The sequence below is a fragment of the Macaca fascicularis genome, chromosome 13, assembly GCF_037993035.2.
Source record: "Macaca fascicularis isolate 582-1 chromosome 13, T2T-MFA8v1.1".
NCBI lineage: Eukaryota > Metazoa > Chordata > Mammalia > Primates > Cercopithecidae > Macaca > Macaca fascicularis.
This window is the reverse complement of record NC_088387.1, coordinates 17,698,098-17,713,646: the sequence shown is the minus strand read 5'-3', so window position 1 is coordinate 17,713,646 and position 15,549 is coordinate 17,698,098. Positions and strand designations below refer to the sequence as shown.

General features: G+C 46.6%; 1 long non-coding RNA gene across 1 annotated transcript; it reads left to right on the top strand.

The window, feature by feature from the left end:
• Positions 1 to 12,041: 12,041 nt before the first annotated feature.
• LOC135966727 (uncharacterized) lies at positions 12,042 to 15,186 on the top strand. Its single transcript, XR_012421744.1, has 2 exons — positions 12,042 to 12,141; positions 13,530 to 15,186. It is a non-coding gene; the product is annotated as an uncharacterized lncRNA (long non-coding RNA).
• The last annotated feature ends 363 nt before the right edge of the window (positions 15,187 to 15,549 follow it).

Here is a 15,549-nt window from a genome sequence, read left to right as displayed (position 1 = left end):
CATTTTCCCCTTTTCTCATGAAAAAGACTGCTTGTAAGTTTATTACCAGAAAAATCCTTGCAAATAAGAGTTTGGAAACAATAGCAAAAAAATTACTGCTTTCGATGGAGATAATAAGATAAAAATTTGGTGGATCTTTGTGTAGGGGTGCAAACAATGCTTACTCAAAGTGGAAACAAGGCACGGACGAGGCAACAGAGGGTCTTGGGTGTCCCGCTCATGTTGTGTGTAATGCTGCTTGCAAAGCTGCCGATGTCTTCCCATTGGTATTAAAGTTGTCATAAAATTGTTCTCTTCTGTATTTATGCTATCCAAACTGAGTGATGAAAGAATTTTTTTGTGATTTTGTTGGCATTCAGTTTTCTTCAACTCTTTTGCATTCAAAAAGCTATTGGTTCCTTTTAAAAAATGTAGTCGAGAGAATTCTTTATTTGAAGCATTGAAATCATACTTTAATTCTAAAGAAAAGGCCTCACAAATCCTTGATATTTTAAGTAATTCATCCGGTGAAACCTGCTTCTTTCTTGTTCATAGTTTCAATATCTCTTTAGCAATAGGATTGTGTAGAGGATTTTGCAGATTAAAAAGAAAACCCGTGTTACTGAAGCACTCAAAGGAACTTCATTGCATTAAAGAAAGAAGCATTGAAAGTGTTTGAAAGTGTTAACTCTTTAAGTGTCAAGTCTGTTCTTAAATGGAAGTATACTTAGGAAAAGGAAAAGAAACTGACTTAAAAGTGACCATTGCCATGACTATCTTTTGAAATGGATTTTATACCTTAAAGAATTTGATTTGTTTTACATCAGTGTAACTAAGTACCCTTCCAGTATGGAAACCAGTGAACCAATCATGTGTAGTGTTGACGAAGGGAATATAAATTGAGAACAACGCTCATTTTTAAAAGCTATTGATCAAGAGATATGATGTAATCCAAAGGAATGGGAAAGCAAATCAGCCATAAATAATTTTATGTATTTAAATCAGATGTAAAGAGTGATTCCCAGAGTTAACCTTCTGCCAGTACATGTTCCGTATATTGGCTCAGTGATTCCCAGAGTTAACCTTCTGCCGGTACATGTTCTGTATATTGGCTCATAATGCTAATGGTGAGCGTGTTTTCTCATTAATAATAATAATAATGTTCAATAAACAAAAAACACAAAATAAGTTTCATGTGATTCTTGCAGAAGCTAAGTGTAAATGGAACACAGACTAACTGCAAAGAATGTTGTAAGCAAATCCTGCAAAAGAAGGAATTGTTAAGAAGCCAAATCATCAGGGAAATATAATTAAAGAAAGAGGTATATAATTTAGGTATTTATTCTTTATTTCAACATATTTTCATTTTATTTCAGGGTATTTTTAGCATAACTATATCTCACGTAGTAGTTTTCTTTTATCTGAATCACACATGCATAGGCAATTAGAAACAATTCAAATGTAACCGGGAATACTGTATTTTTATTTGCTAAATCTGGCAACCCTGTGCCAGAGGGACTCTGCAATGGTCTGGTTTCCCCTGGCAGAGATGAAAGGTCACTTATTCCCACAGCCTGTCCAAGGCTGGAGGCCCCTTAACAACTCCTCTGCCAGGGAGCTTGTTAGACTATGACTAGACACTTCCCATCCCAAAGAACCTCCACAAGATAAAGGTCCAGAAAACAGCTTTTCTATTGTAATTTTTCTTGCAGTTTCACTTTCTAGCTATATCTTTTCAATTCCACTCTCGAGAAATAACACAGAGCTCTGCATGAAAACAGCCACTCAATTTGTCATATACACAAAGTAGAATCATTGTTTTAAACTGGAATTATTTTTTAAAATAATTCCAATTTGTGTATATAACTGGAATTGAGACTATAGAATACAGGCAACAAAATATACCAGTAAATCTTAGAAAACAATAATAGTAAAATCCTGATTAATGTTTAGCAGCTCAACTGTGAAAAATATTGGTTATTTTACTTTATCTGGATGCTACTTGGAAGGTATGTTATACTGTAATAAAAGCAAAATATTAATATTCGAACTAAGAGTCAATACACAGATATTACTATTTCCAGCACCTCTGGGTGCATATTTAAATGACATGTTTTGTGTGTGTGTGTGTGTGTGTGTTTTGTGGTGATGAACAGAACTTGTTATTTACCCAATTCTATTCTCTATCTCTATTATAATAGTAAATTAGCTACTATAATAGTCAAAAGTATGACTCTCAGTTAAATAAAAGAGATTTTTTAAAAATCTTGCTACAAAAGAAAAAAAAATCAAAAAGAGATTAAGTACTTTTACTACTGGGCCAAAGGTTAGAATCATTGATAATAAAGTACTTTCACACATCACTTCATTTAATCTTCACGACTCCTGAGAAATGGACATTGTCTCCTACCATATAAATGAAGAAACACTCAAACTGGGCAATACATTTTATGATAACCAGTCACAATTCATCTTCGTGGATGTTTCTGGACTTTACTTTGGGGTGATTTCTATTAACATCTGCCCTAATAACAGTTTTCTAAGGGTGCTACCCAGCTGGTTTCATCTCCTGGGGGCCCTCCTGGTGCTCTGCAGTGCAGGGTCTGGATGGTCCCAGGGACTTCTCAGTACCCTGCATTCTAGCACTCAGCACCCACATCAAGATGGCTTATGCTCCCGCTCACTAGCCTGTGAGGGTTGGAAAAATGGGACTCTCTTTTTTCTGTGATCTCTGGACCTCAGCACACTGCCTGGCAAAGAGTGGTCATCACAAAAGAGGATGTTGTCCCCAAGCTCCCACTCTAGGCCAGATCTGGCTTGGTGCAGACTATGGAGAACACAGATGACTCAGGCATGGGTCCTAGGAATCTTCTGTTCCAAGTCCAGTGGGGGCACCAAGGGAAAAGAGTGCCCATGTTAGCCCCTAGGCGCTCTCTACCGGATGGAGAGGTAGGAGGCCCATTCTCAGTCCCTGTTCCATTGCAGACCAGACTTGCTGATCTGACCACAAGGGAGTGCCTGGGAACCCCTTGCAGGTTCCCCTTCAAATAAACAGTATTTTCTTCCTGATGTTCATTGTTTAATTAGGATGTAGAGGAGGAATGAGTCTCCGGATTGAATGGAAGTTCTGTCCAGTCCTTGGGGCATACTTTGTTGTCATTTCTCCCCGTGTCTTGCATTTTCTCTGTAGCAATAGGCTGCCTTTGTACTTGGGCTCAAGCGCTCTTTGGAGCCAGGATTCCTTGTCACCTACACTGCAGCTGTTCAACCTAACCCCCTCCACCTCTTCCTCCTCAGGATTTTCATAGCATTTGTCTCGGAGGCATTCTTTGTGGCATATTCATTAGAAAAAAAGTGAAGTGGAAACTGCTTTTGAAGAGACGATTCAAGAGCTCGGAGTGGGAATCCAAGACGGAGTAGAGCATCTCCCTGGGTGACCCTCAGACTTAGAGGTGGGCCACACTCAAAGAGCCTGCTGTGTTTAACCTTGTTGGTGCCTGGTGGCACCTAGCCTGGCCCCGTGTGCCCGTTGTCAGGGGTCTCTCTAGATGAGTGCCCTGGTTGTAGCTGGACACTGACCACCAGGCCATGCCTGGGAGGCCACGTGAGGGACTCTGCTGAGGGATCTGACTGCGTTTCTGTTGTCTCTTCCTCCTTGAAGGGAAGAAGTACAAGATGGGAGGCTCACTGATCACGTGGACGCCAAGGACTGTGGTCTTTGTGAGGATGATGGATACAACAAAAGAAAAGCCTTGAAAGGACTGTCCTGCAGAATCGCATCAAAAAGTAAGTTTCAATCTGATGCAAAACTACAATTGATCTTCCTCCACTCTGTTCTCACAACAGCCAGTGTAATGTTTCCAGAAGGCAGATCTGACCCTCAGTGGCTTCCCATTGTTCAAGGATAAACATGAGGCCCCTCACCATGGCCTCATCCCTGCACCTGTCTCCTCTCAGCATCCCAGCCTCTCTCCCTTCCCACCAACCCACCATGCCTGCTGCTCCTCAGCTCCGAGGGCCTCTCAGCCCTCAACTCCCCTGCTCCATCCACCCCAGGGCCTCTGCAGATGTTGCTTTCTCCTCGGGCTCATTCTCACCTCACTTTGGGGAGTTGAGGTCCCTCATCCTTCAGGCCTCTGCTCAGGCAGCCCTTCCTCAGAAAAGCCCCTCGTGTCCCCGACAAGGTCAGGTGCTCTGTGGTCCCCCAGCTCTTCTTCCCTCCTCTCTGCACGTGACAGCAGGACATTCATCGCTAAGTGACTGTTTCGATCACTATCTGTCTTCCTTGCTGACTCCACATGGGTAGGTACGAAGCCCACATGGGTGAGGCCATGTCTTTTGGGTCTTCATGGTATCTCCAGGGTCTAACAGTGTCCCTGGGACATAGAGGCCCTTAACAACTATTCATTTACTTGCTTCATTAATTCTCAATGAATAAAATTGGCTGAGTACACCCAAATCAGTCTGCATCTCAGTTTGGGTTCTAGAAGGGAAATGTCCTCCCCGGTGAGTTCCAGTGGAAGGGAAGTGTCCTCCCCGGTGAGCTCCAGTGGAAGGGAAGTGTCCTCCCCGGTGAGCTCCAGTGGAAGGGAAGTGTCCTCCCCGGTGAGCTCCAGTGGAAGGGAAGTGTCCTCCCCGGTGAGCTCCAGTGGAAGGGAAGTGTCCTCCCCGGTGAGCTCCAGTGGAAGGGAAGTGTCCTCCCCGGTGAGTTTCAGTGGAAGGGAAGTGTCCTCCCCGGTGAGCTCCAGTGGAAGGGAAGTGTCCTCCCCGGTGAGCTCCAGTGGAAGGGAAGTGTCCTCCCTGGTGAGTTTCAGTGGAAGGGAAGTGTCCTCCCCGGTGAGCTCCAGTGGAAGGGAAATGCACCCACAGGTAAATTTTACTCATTGGTCCCAGTTCTGTCCTGATGTTTTTTCATGAGAGAACTCAGTCAGCATTTGAGAGCTGCTATGACATCTTACCTCTCAAAACGGGTCTCCTTCTGGTAGAGTGTGTGACTCCAGCACCCTGGTTCCTCGTGTGACCTGCATTTGAGCACCTGTGATCATTGTGATTCTCTTGCATGGGTGTTTCCTCGTTATCAAGACTCTCCTGAAAGTCAAGGCTGGGGTTCTTAAAAAGGCTGTCAGGAGTTGTTTTTTGTTTGTTCGTGTTTTTTTTTTTAAATTTTTGTAGAGATGAGGTCTCACTATGTTGCCCAGGCTAGTCTCAAACTTCTTGGGCTTAAGTGATCCTCCCACCTCTGCCTGCTGGAAGGAATTACAGGTGTGAGCAGAGGCACCCTACAATGAGCTCAGCCTGAGGTTACAGCCCAGACTGCAGGAGTGGTGTGAGAGTGCAGCCCCTAAGGGTGGCTGTTCTCCCCTAGCCTTCTAGAAGCATCTTCTTTGTGTTCAGTGCCTCCAGTGGTGGGGGAGCTCTGTGGGTGTCAGCAGCAGGATGGATGAGTGCTTTTTTTCTTTTCAAGAAGTGTTTGGTTACTGTGTGCAGAGCCTTGTCTTTGATTCAGGGCCAGCCTTCAGGAAAGCCTTGGCCTGCTCGGTGCTCCCCAGGACCTCAGCGCATCTGGAGTCCATGTGCCTCTCTTTTTTTTTTTTTTTTTTTTTGAGACAGTTTCGCTCTTGTTGCCCAGGCTGGATTGCAATGGCATGATCTTGGCTCACTGCAACCTCTACCTCCTGGGTTCAAGCAATTCTCCTGCTTCAACCTCCTGAGTAGCTGGGATTACAGGCGCCCGCCACCTCGCCCAGCTAGTTTTTTGTATTTTTAGTAGAGATAGGGTTTCACCATATTGGTCAGGCTGGTCTGGCACTCCTGACCTCAGGTGATCTGCCCACTTCAGCCTCCCAAAGTGCTATGATTACATGCATGAGCCACCACACCCTGCCCATATGCCTCTTTCTCCTTCCTCCTAGAATACAGGACCATGGATGCCTTGCTACAGCAGATGTTCAAGTCTGAAATTGCTCCAGAGGATGAAGGCCCTTCCTTGGATGAGATTCTGAACTTCTCACCCAGTGACATATATCCCAAGAATCCCAATTTTGAAACCAGTGCATGATGCTGGGCTTGGAAGGGTCCACAACTAGAAACCGAGACAAGCTGTCACCTCTTTTTGCATGTGCTGTCTGGAGGTGATGTTTCCAGCCCAGGCTCCCTTCAGTGTTCTGATGAGCCTATGAATAGGCCTGGCCTGGCCTGAGCGGTCAGCTGAATGGCATGGAGAGGCTACCCAGGTGGGCCCCGCTGGGGGTCGTTCTTATGTTTGATCATGGACATAAGGCAAGAAAAATTGTTGAAGAGATTGTGACGAGCACTTGCTGTACACATATATGTACACATGTAGTCTTTTCAGTGAGTCTATAAAAGCTTTTCAATTATTTTTATATGGTATTTTGCTATTCTATTAAACTAATATTGTGCTACATTGTTACGTAAATGAATTATGAATATGTTAAAGGAATATGTTCTAATACAGTAGCTTTTAAAGGCAGAGCTTATTCAAAATGAAGAAAAATATGAATATGAAAATATAATTGTCACAACGGCCTATTTCAGGGACTGGAGTGTGCTCTCAAAGCTTCTTTAACAGAATTACAACGATGGCAAGATTTTGAAGCACTTGCTTTCTGACGTCACTTTCCGCATTGGAAATCTCCCAGGACAGCAAACGCATCTTCTGGGAACGCAAAAGGGACCTATTTTATTTTTACAATTTTTCACTGTGGTTAAGTAAACACAATGTAACGTCTAAGTGCTAAGTACACTCATGTTGTGCAGCCACTATCCATCTCAGGACTCTTCATCTTGCAAAACTGAAACCCTGTCCACATGAAACAATGCCCATCTCCCTTTCCCCAAAGCCCCTGGCACCCATCTTTCTATTTTCCGTCCCTAAGGGTTTGGCTATACCAGATCGCCATGGCATCTTGAGCACAGGTGGTCCTTTGCAGAGCCGGCAACTGTGCCCCTCATTCTCCCAAGTCTTGTCACGGGCCCCACCATCAGGCAGGGGAATCAGTGGGAGTGCGTCCCCATGACCCGAGAGGTTTCAGTGCAGTGAGACCTGAGATGTGTGGCATGTCATGTGTCAGGGTGGCAACTGAAGCTAGCGTGGGAGGGACATCTGGTCTTTGGTTCTGAGAGTGACCTCTGGGCTATGTCCTGCAGGAGCAAAGCTAAGGACTTTGGGGCATGGATTCCAGGGCCAGACTGTCTGGTTTCACACCTGGCTCTCCGCCACCCGTACCTCTCTGTGGCCCATTTCCTCATCTGCAAACTCCGGACAAATGGTACCTCCCTCCCAGGACTGTGGGAACCCCTGGAGGCCCAGGACAGGCCCAATGCTGACTCAGCACTGGCTTCGGTCAGAGCAGTGGCGGAGCGTGCTCTGACAAGTCTCTCTTCCTGCCTTAAAACCATGCCTGGCATTTGCACTGATGCTCTAGCACCACTGCCAGCAGGATTCGGGAGCCGGGTTTTCGCTGACTCAGCCATTGCGGTGTGTGGAGTCCTGGCATCCCTGAGATGGCTCTCTTATTTCTTTGTATGTATAATATCTATTATTACGTAAAGCATTATACTAAATGTATTGAGTTACAATGTAATCTTTTCAAATGTTATATATGGCCGGCATTTCTTAAGAACGTGAAAGGAGCCTCAACATTATTAGCCATTAATACAAAGACATTTAATTAGCCAATAATACAAAGACATTTAAATAATTCAATCCAGAACCTGAGTAAGAAGCTGGAAGTTGCTCCTTATTCCTCCTTCTCCTCACGCCCCGGCTACTCAGTCAGACACCCCTTTTCCAGGGGTGCCTGCTGAGTATGCTGTTTATCCTGGAACGGAACCTGACTACCGTCATGTATATTAGATATATTAACGTATAATTGCATTTCTAAGTCCTAAATGGGATATTACGACATATTTCATATGTATCGTTCCACAACCTGCTATTTTCATCAGCACGGTTGTTTCATGTTGCTACACACACACACACACACACACACACACACACACACACACAGTGCTGAGTATTCCGTCCCATCAACGTCTCATGACTTAAGAATTCACTCATTCTTGGCCGGGCGCGGTGGCTCAAGCCTGTAATCCCAGCACTTTGGGAGGCCGAGACGGGCGGATCACAAGGTCAGGAGATCGAGACCACGGTGAAACCCCGTCTCTACTAAAAATACAAAAAATTAGCCGGGCGCGGTGGCGGGCGCCTGTAGTCCCAGCTACTCAGGAGGCTGAGGCAGGAGAATGGCGGGAACCCGGGAGGCGGAGCTTGCAGTGAGCCGAGATCGTGCCATTGCACTCCAGCCTGGGCAACAGCGTGAGACTCCGTCTCAAAAAAAAAAAAAAAAAAAGAATTCACTCATTCTTTGACCTACACCCTGTTCCCTGTGTTCACCATTAAAGAGCAGGGGACTAAACCTTGCGTGAGTCCTTCCGGGAGGGCCGGGAGTCAGCCTTGCTGAAGCCATTCCTGTAGAAACCTCTGTTCTCCGCCTGGCGGCAGGGAGGAGGCCACTAGGGGGCGCTACCGCCCGGCTGTGGACACCAACACCGCCCCGGCCATGCCCGGCTGGGCAGGAAGGGCGGGGGGAACCGCGAGGAGCGGTGGAGGGGCTTGCCGCGCCTGCAGGGTTTTCTTCTGCCTTTCAGTGAAATCCTCACCTCGGGTTTTGGCACACGGACTCCCAGCGAGGCCCTCCGTCTGGCAGGGGCCTGGGACAATAAGGTTGTGTCTGCCCTGTGAACTGTGAGCAGGTCTTGCCCTTGGAACAATCCCCGCCTCAGCCTCCGCTCCTCCTGGCCTGGAAACGGCAACGAGCAGAAAGAACATCCTGGAAACCTCCTGTGAGGACCTCAGATTGGTGCCAGTAGGGGATCGCTCAGCCCGACAGCCGTGGGAGAAAAGTCACTGCTGTGACTTTTACGGAAGGATCCATTATTCCCAAACACATCTTTGGGGAATGACCTTACTGTTAGAGAAATGGGACTTCTAGGTGTCTGGAATTTGAACATGGGGAATTTGAGAGCATAGACGGTGCCTGCCTCTGACCTCCCCCTCCCCCTTTTCTGGGGAAATGTGTTCTTGGTCCTCAGCTTGCTGGTGCAGCCTCTCCCAGGAATCCCTGCCAGTATGGGTCATGGAGTTTGTGACTCAGTGGCAGGTTTTCTTTTCAGAGGAAGAAACCATTCTTTTTTTTTTTTTTTCTTTTTTTGAGACGGAGTCAGGCTCTGTCGCCCAGGCTGGAGTGTAATGGCCGGATCTCAGCTCACTGCAAGCTCCGCCTCCCGGGTTCACGCCATTCTCCTGCCTCAGCCTCGCGAGTAGCTGGACTACAGGCGCCCGCCATGTCGCCCGGCTAGTTTTTTGTATTTTTTAGTAGAGACGGGGTTTCACCGTGTTAGCCAGGATGGTCTCGATCTCCTGACCTCGTGATCCGCCCGTCTCGGCCTCCCAAAGTGCTGGGATTACAGGCTTGAGCCACCGCACCCGGCCAGGAAGAAACCATTCTAACCGGCAGAAAATGTTGCTGCAATTTGCAGTAAAATTAAGGGGCATAGCAAATTCTCAGAGGGTGCCAGACAGGAAAGGTAATATAGTAGCGGGGTCAGGGGGTGGTACTAGATAACTAAAGCTGAGCCCCCCCATGGCAAGCCCTCGTGCTCAGCCTCTGTTTTCTCCTTGCAGGCCACCTCAATAGCAGACGTACTCTGCCTGAATGCATACTTTGGGAGACTGGTACATTTTGCAAAAGTCACTCCTCCAATGGTTTTCTGGAAGGATACACCAAACATCTGCATCATGGTAGCCATAGCGGCGAGTGTTCATTGTAGTACCTGTAAGAGTTTATGACCCAAGGCAGGAGCCATGCAGCAAACAAATTCCATAGATTTGTCTTTGATAAAACAACACTTCCATACAGAGAACGCCATAAGCACAGCTGCAAGCAAACCACAAACTGAAGAACAAATACGGCAAAATGTGGCAGTGCAGACATTTTAGCATATCAAGAGCACTTCCAAATTAAAGGAAAAAGAGATATGTCAATAGATAATTTCTCTGAAGATAAGTGAAGGCAACTCATAAGAAAAAAATATGTAAAATGGCTGATAGGAAAGATGTTTAACATCGCTAATTAAAAGTTATAGAATAAAACAATAAAATACCATGTATTTGCCTATAAAACAATCTTAGCAAGATTGAAAACAAACTTTTTTTTGTAATTTCAATTTTTAGATTCAGGTGATACACGTGCAGGTTTGTTACATGGGTATATTTCGTGATGGTGAGGTTTGGGGTACGATTGATCCCATCACCCAGGTAGTGAGCCTAGAGTCCAGCAGGTAGTTTTTCAACCCTTTCCCTCCTCTGTCCCTCCCCCACAGGAGTCCCCAGTGTCTACTGTTGCCTTTGTTTCCATGAGTACCCAGTGTTAGCTCCCACTTATAAGTGACAACATGCAGTATTTGGTTTTCTGTTCCTCTGTTAATTCACTTAGGATGATGGCCTCCGGCTGCATCCACATTACTGCAAAGGACAGACTTTCATTCTTTTTAAATGACTGCATAGTATTCCATGGTGTATATGTACCATATTTTCTTTGTCCAACCCACCATTGATGAGCACCTAAGTTGATTCCATGTCTTTGCCATAAGACAAATGTTCTTACACCCTACTGGAGAAAGGAATAAAACTATCTTTCTGGAAGGCTCTTTGGCAGTTCCTTTCAAAAGCCTGTAAGGTGAATATATTTTCACCCTGGACTCCCATTCCTGGGAATTTATCTGTAGGAAAGAAGGATGCATTCCAAGATTTAGCCACAAAATTGGTGGTGGCTGATTGTTTATAATATGGAAAAATTGGAAACAACCCTATTTCCTGACAAAAATTACAAGACATATGTCTTAAGTAGAATGTGATATAGTCACGCAGCCTCCTGTACTGTACTCTCACTCCTTTGCTCCATCTGTTATTTGAACGGCCCTGGGAATGAGACCTGCCTTTTTAGCCTGGCCTGCAAAGTCACCTTCCATAGGTCCCTGTCACTTTCTGCTGCTTTCCTTTGCCCCCACTCCCAGGACCCTCTGCTTCCCAACATGCCAGCCCAGTACTTCCTCAAGAGTCCTTTTATGGTATCTTCTGTTTAGCTCTTGACCTTCCTGAGTTCTTTTTTTTTTTCTTTTTAAAGCTCTGCTGTGCTGTAGGTTACATCAAAGAGTGCCTACTCCGTGAAGCCCCTCAAATATCTTAACCCTTGGTGATCCACCTATCCCCGCTCCCCTGGGACAGCCACTGGTTCCCTCCAGTGCAGATGTGAGCTAGCCTCTTTTCTTGGCTGTCTTCTCCGCCCCATGCAGAGTGCCCTTTGAGGGAAAGGAGCTCACTAGATCCTCTGTGCCTTACCACCAAACGGGCTACATTCAGGTTTTTTTTGATGATGGTAGATTGTTCTTTTTCACTTATTTTTTTCTAGAATACACGAGGTTCTTCTTTTGGCCATCTTCACCTTAATCTCTTGCCCATAAACCTGACATTAATAAAGATTAATAAGGGTTTTCTGTATTCTGGATATTCTCATCTCTGTTACTAGGCTACACCTCCTTTTTTTTACATGTCACATTGAAGAGAAGGTCAATAGGGTGTAGTGTGGAAGGATGTTGCGGTGTGATTAATAGCAAGGGCTCAGCCCTCAGACTGTTTGGGTTCCAGTCCCAGCTCTGCCCTCCGCTAGCTGTGTGATCAGGGGCTACTTGCTTACCCTCTCTGTGCCTCAAGCTCCTCCTCCAGGTATAGTGCCCACCTAATTGGTGTGATGAGTCTAAAATAAAATAATCTACAAGAGGTGCTTGTTATAGCACATGGAACACAGTAAAACGTCAAAAATTAGCTATTACTAATATCATAATACAAAAGTGGTACTATGTTGTCTATGAAACTTGCTTTTTCACATAATATCGTGCCTCTCCTGGCCCATCCACTTCCTTGAATAGTGTAGTACTGACAACTCTGTCCTGTTACTCTCACAGCTGACCTCGATCCATCTGATTATCTACGGGTCCCTGGAAGCTATTAACATCCGCAGCATCAGCTGGTCAAGGGCCTTAAGGCCGGTCTTCCTAATTAACTTCCCTAAAAGTCATCAGGTAAGCATATGATTTAGGATACGTGATGGTTTGTTTTGCAGAAAGTTAGCTGGTTTCTTGTAAATAAAATAACATTTTGGGCAGCGCGCGAGGGGGTGGAGCGGGGAGGTGCGCGGCGACCCCGGCGGGCTACAGCCTGCAGGGTTTGCAGGGCGCTGGTGGGGCGCGCGGAGGCGGCGCTGCCCACGGCCAGGTCCGGGCGCGGCCGGCGGCTGCAGCTGGCGCGGGTCCCATCCGGGTCCCGAGTAACCGCCGCCGCCGCCGCCGCCGCCGCCAAAGCTCGCCAACATGGCGGACCTGGAGGCTGTGCAGGCCCATGCCAGTTACCTGATGGTCACGGAGAAGAGCAAGGCGACCCCGGCCGCCCGCGCCAGCAAGAGGACCGTCCTGCCCGAGCCAAGTATCCGAAGTATGATGCAGAAGTATCTTGCAGAGAGAAATGAAATAACCTTTGACAAGATTTTCAATCAGAAAATTGCAGGTTCCTGCTCCAGCACAGCTCCTAGACTGGCCCCAGGGTTTTCAATCCAAGCATAATTCACTGAAGCATGTGTTTGGCAGGGGGCCCCAGCTCACCGTTTTAGGTCAGCCCAAGGACACCCCCTCAGTCACTGTTCCCGCCATCCTCTTAGGAGCGCCAGGCCATCAAGGCCACACTGGTATGTCTCATGAATGACTTCTATCTGGGAATCTTAACCGTGACCTGGAAGGCAGATGGTACCCCCATCACCCAGGGTGTGGCGATGACCACACCTTCCAAACAGAGCAACAACAAGTACTCGGCCAGCAGCTACCTGAGCCTGACGCCCGAGCAGCCGAGGTTCCGCAGAATCTACCGCTGCCAGGTCACGCATGAAGGGAGCACCGTAGAGAAGACGGTGGCCCCTGCAAAATGTTCATAGGTTCCCAGCCCTCACCCCACCCACAGGGGCCTGGAGCTGCAGGATCCCAGGGGAGGGGTCTCTGCATCCTAAGCCATCCAACCCTTCTCCCTGTACCCAGTAAACCCTCAATAAATATCCTCCGTCAACCAGAAAATAAATAAAATAAAATAAAATAAAATAACATTTTGTCTCCATAGATCAGAAGGGCTTTCCGAAGCCTCTGGAACACCCTGCCCAATATCCACTTGTCTTCCATTGTTCATATTCAGTGTGCTGATGTTTTCCCTGATGGCCTTGAAGCTTTTTGGGAATCAGCACACTTCTCCAGAAGTTTCTGTCTGGGAATTCTCCCATATTTAGGTTGAGCCTGTTGGTGGCACAATCTGTCACCAAACACAATCTTCCATGTTCAAACACTGCAGGAGTGCTCTTGAAAGGGGAAAAATGTGTCAGTGTATTAATTTACGTGTGTGGTTTTCATTTGTGTTTTTGGTTCCTCTTTAGGGGTCTGAAAACAGCAGACGGATCACCTTACTTTGAAAACCTTCTGGAGATAGCACTTGAGCTCTACGTGCTGGTCACTACAGCGAACAGCCCTGACATCATGTCCGTGCATCCTCGATCCATGTTCATGAACATCTTTTACCATAACAGAATTCGCGCTATTCAAAGCAGCTGTCTCCTGACTCTAGTAGGGCTGAGAGAGGACAAAGAGTGATTTTCTGTTGAGTCCTGTTCACTGTAAAGGTTTTGAGAAAGATAAAAGTTTACAGCACTAATAGCCTATCCTCTCTACTTAACACTACATTTAAATGAATTCTTTCAAAATGGAAAGGAACAGAAGACATCTCTTGAGATACAATTCTTAATATTTGAGCCCACTTTCGATTCTGGAATCTTCTTTAAGTCTTGAAATTAAAGACATAAGACATCTTTGTAAAGGAATCATGACTGGTTCTCCTAAGCATTGATGCAGGTTTTTGGCTACATCAAATAGGAAATAAATGTAAACATCAGTAATTGCCCAAAATGCCAATTCTCCACACACGTGGAAACTACTTAGGAGAAAAACGTCATGGTTTTTTCTAATGTCTTCTTGTTGTGGATTTACCTTATGCATAGGAGTAAAGTTATTAAGTGGTACTGCACAGAGTAGCTAGTGCTCCAGCTCTAGAGAGTGGGCAGAGCCTCACTGCAAACGTCAGTCCACATCTGCTCCAACAGTGACCTCAGAGAGGCAGGTTTTCCGTGGTCTTGTGATGCATAGGATCATCAGATCAACTTGTTCTTGGTTGTTGCTCACTCTTGGGCCTGGGCCTGGTCCTGCTTATGTTCTCTTGGGTCTTTCCTCAGACCCCTGTTAGCCTAGCCACCACCCCCTGATGTCCCCTCCTGTAGGAAATTAAGTTTCCTTTAGAGTGAGCACCTGTCACAACTTGCCCTTCCATGATTATCACCGGATACCTTTCATGCATTGTCCCTGCGTGGTTAGAATACGACCTGGCCCCCAGCCAAGGCAGTTGGGTGTCCCACAGAGCCCTGAATTTGCACTGCACAGCCCTCTTCCCAGCCATGCTTCTTATTCTCTTTGTAATTCCTAGCAAGTCACTGTCCTTTCTAGGCCTCAATTTTCTCACTGTGAAGGGAGAAAAGTGAATTGGGAGATCACTAAGGTCCTGCCACTGTGAAAATTGGTGCCTCTGTAAGGTACTAAGAATTTCAGAAGGTCAGGTGTGAAGCAAGCTGTTCAGCATTAGGGATGGTGATGGCTCTGAGGCCTCATCACACCCTATGGGGGAGAGCGAATGTTAGAGGAGGCTTTCCAGTACCTCCTGCACATGGACTGTGCATGTGGGATATTGCCCAAGGTCAGCCTTATATGCATTGTAGAACTGAGAAGTGAAGCCAGCTGGGCTTCTGGGTTGGGTGGGGACTTGGACAACTTTCCCGTCTAGCTAAAGGATTGTAAATGCACCAATCAGCGCTCTGTGTCTAGCTAAAGGTTTGTAAATGCACCAATCTGCACTCTGTTAAAACGGACCAATCAGTACTCTGTAAAACGGATCAATCAGCACTCTGTAAAATGGACCAATCAGCAGGATGTGGGTGGGGCCAAATGAGGGAATAAAAGCAGGCCACCTGAGCCAGGGGCAGCAACTTCCCTGCTGTGCAATCTTTGTTCTTTCACTCTGCAATAGATCTTTTCTGCTGCTCGCTCTTTGGGTCTGCACCGCCTGTATGAGCTGTAACACTCACTGTGAAGGTCTGCAGCTTCACTCCTGAAGCCATAGAGACCACGAACCCACCAGAAGGAATGAACAAGTCCGGAAGGAACAACTCCGGAGGCGTGCCGCCTTTAAGGGCTGTTAACACCCACCGGGAAGGTCTGAAGTCAGCGAGACCACGAACCCACCGGAAGGAACCAACAACTCCGGACGGAACAACTCCGGACGCGCCGCCTTTAAGAGTTAACACTCACCCCGAAGGTGTGCAGCTTCACTCCTGAAGTCAGCGAGACCACGAA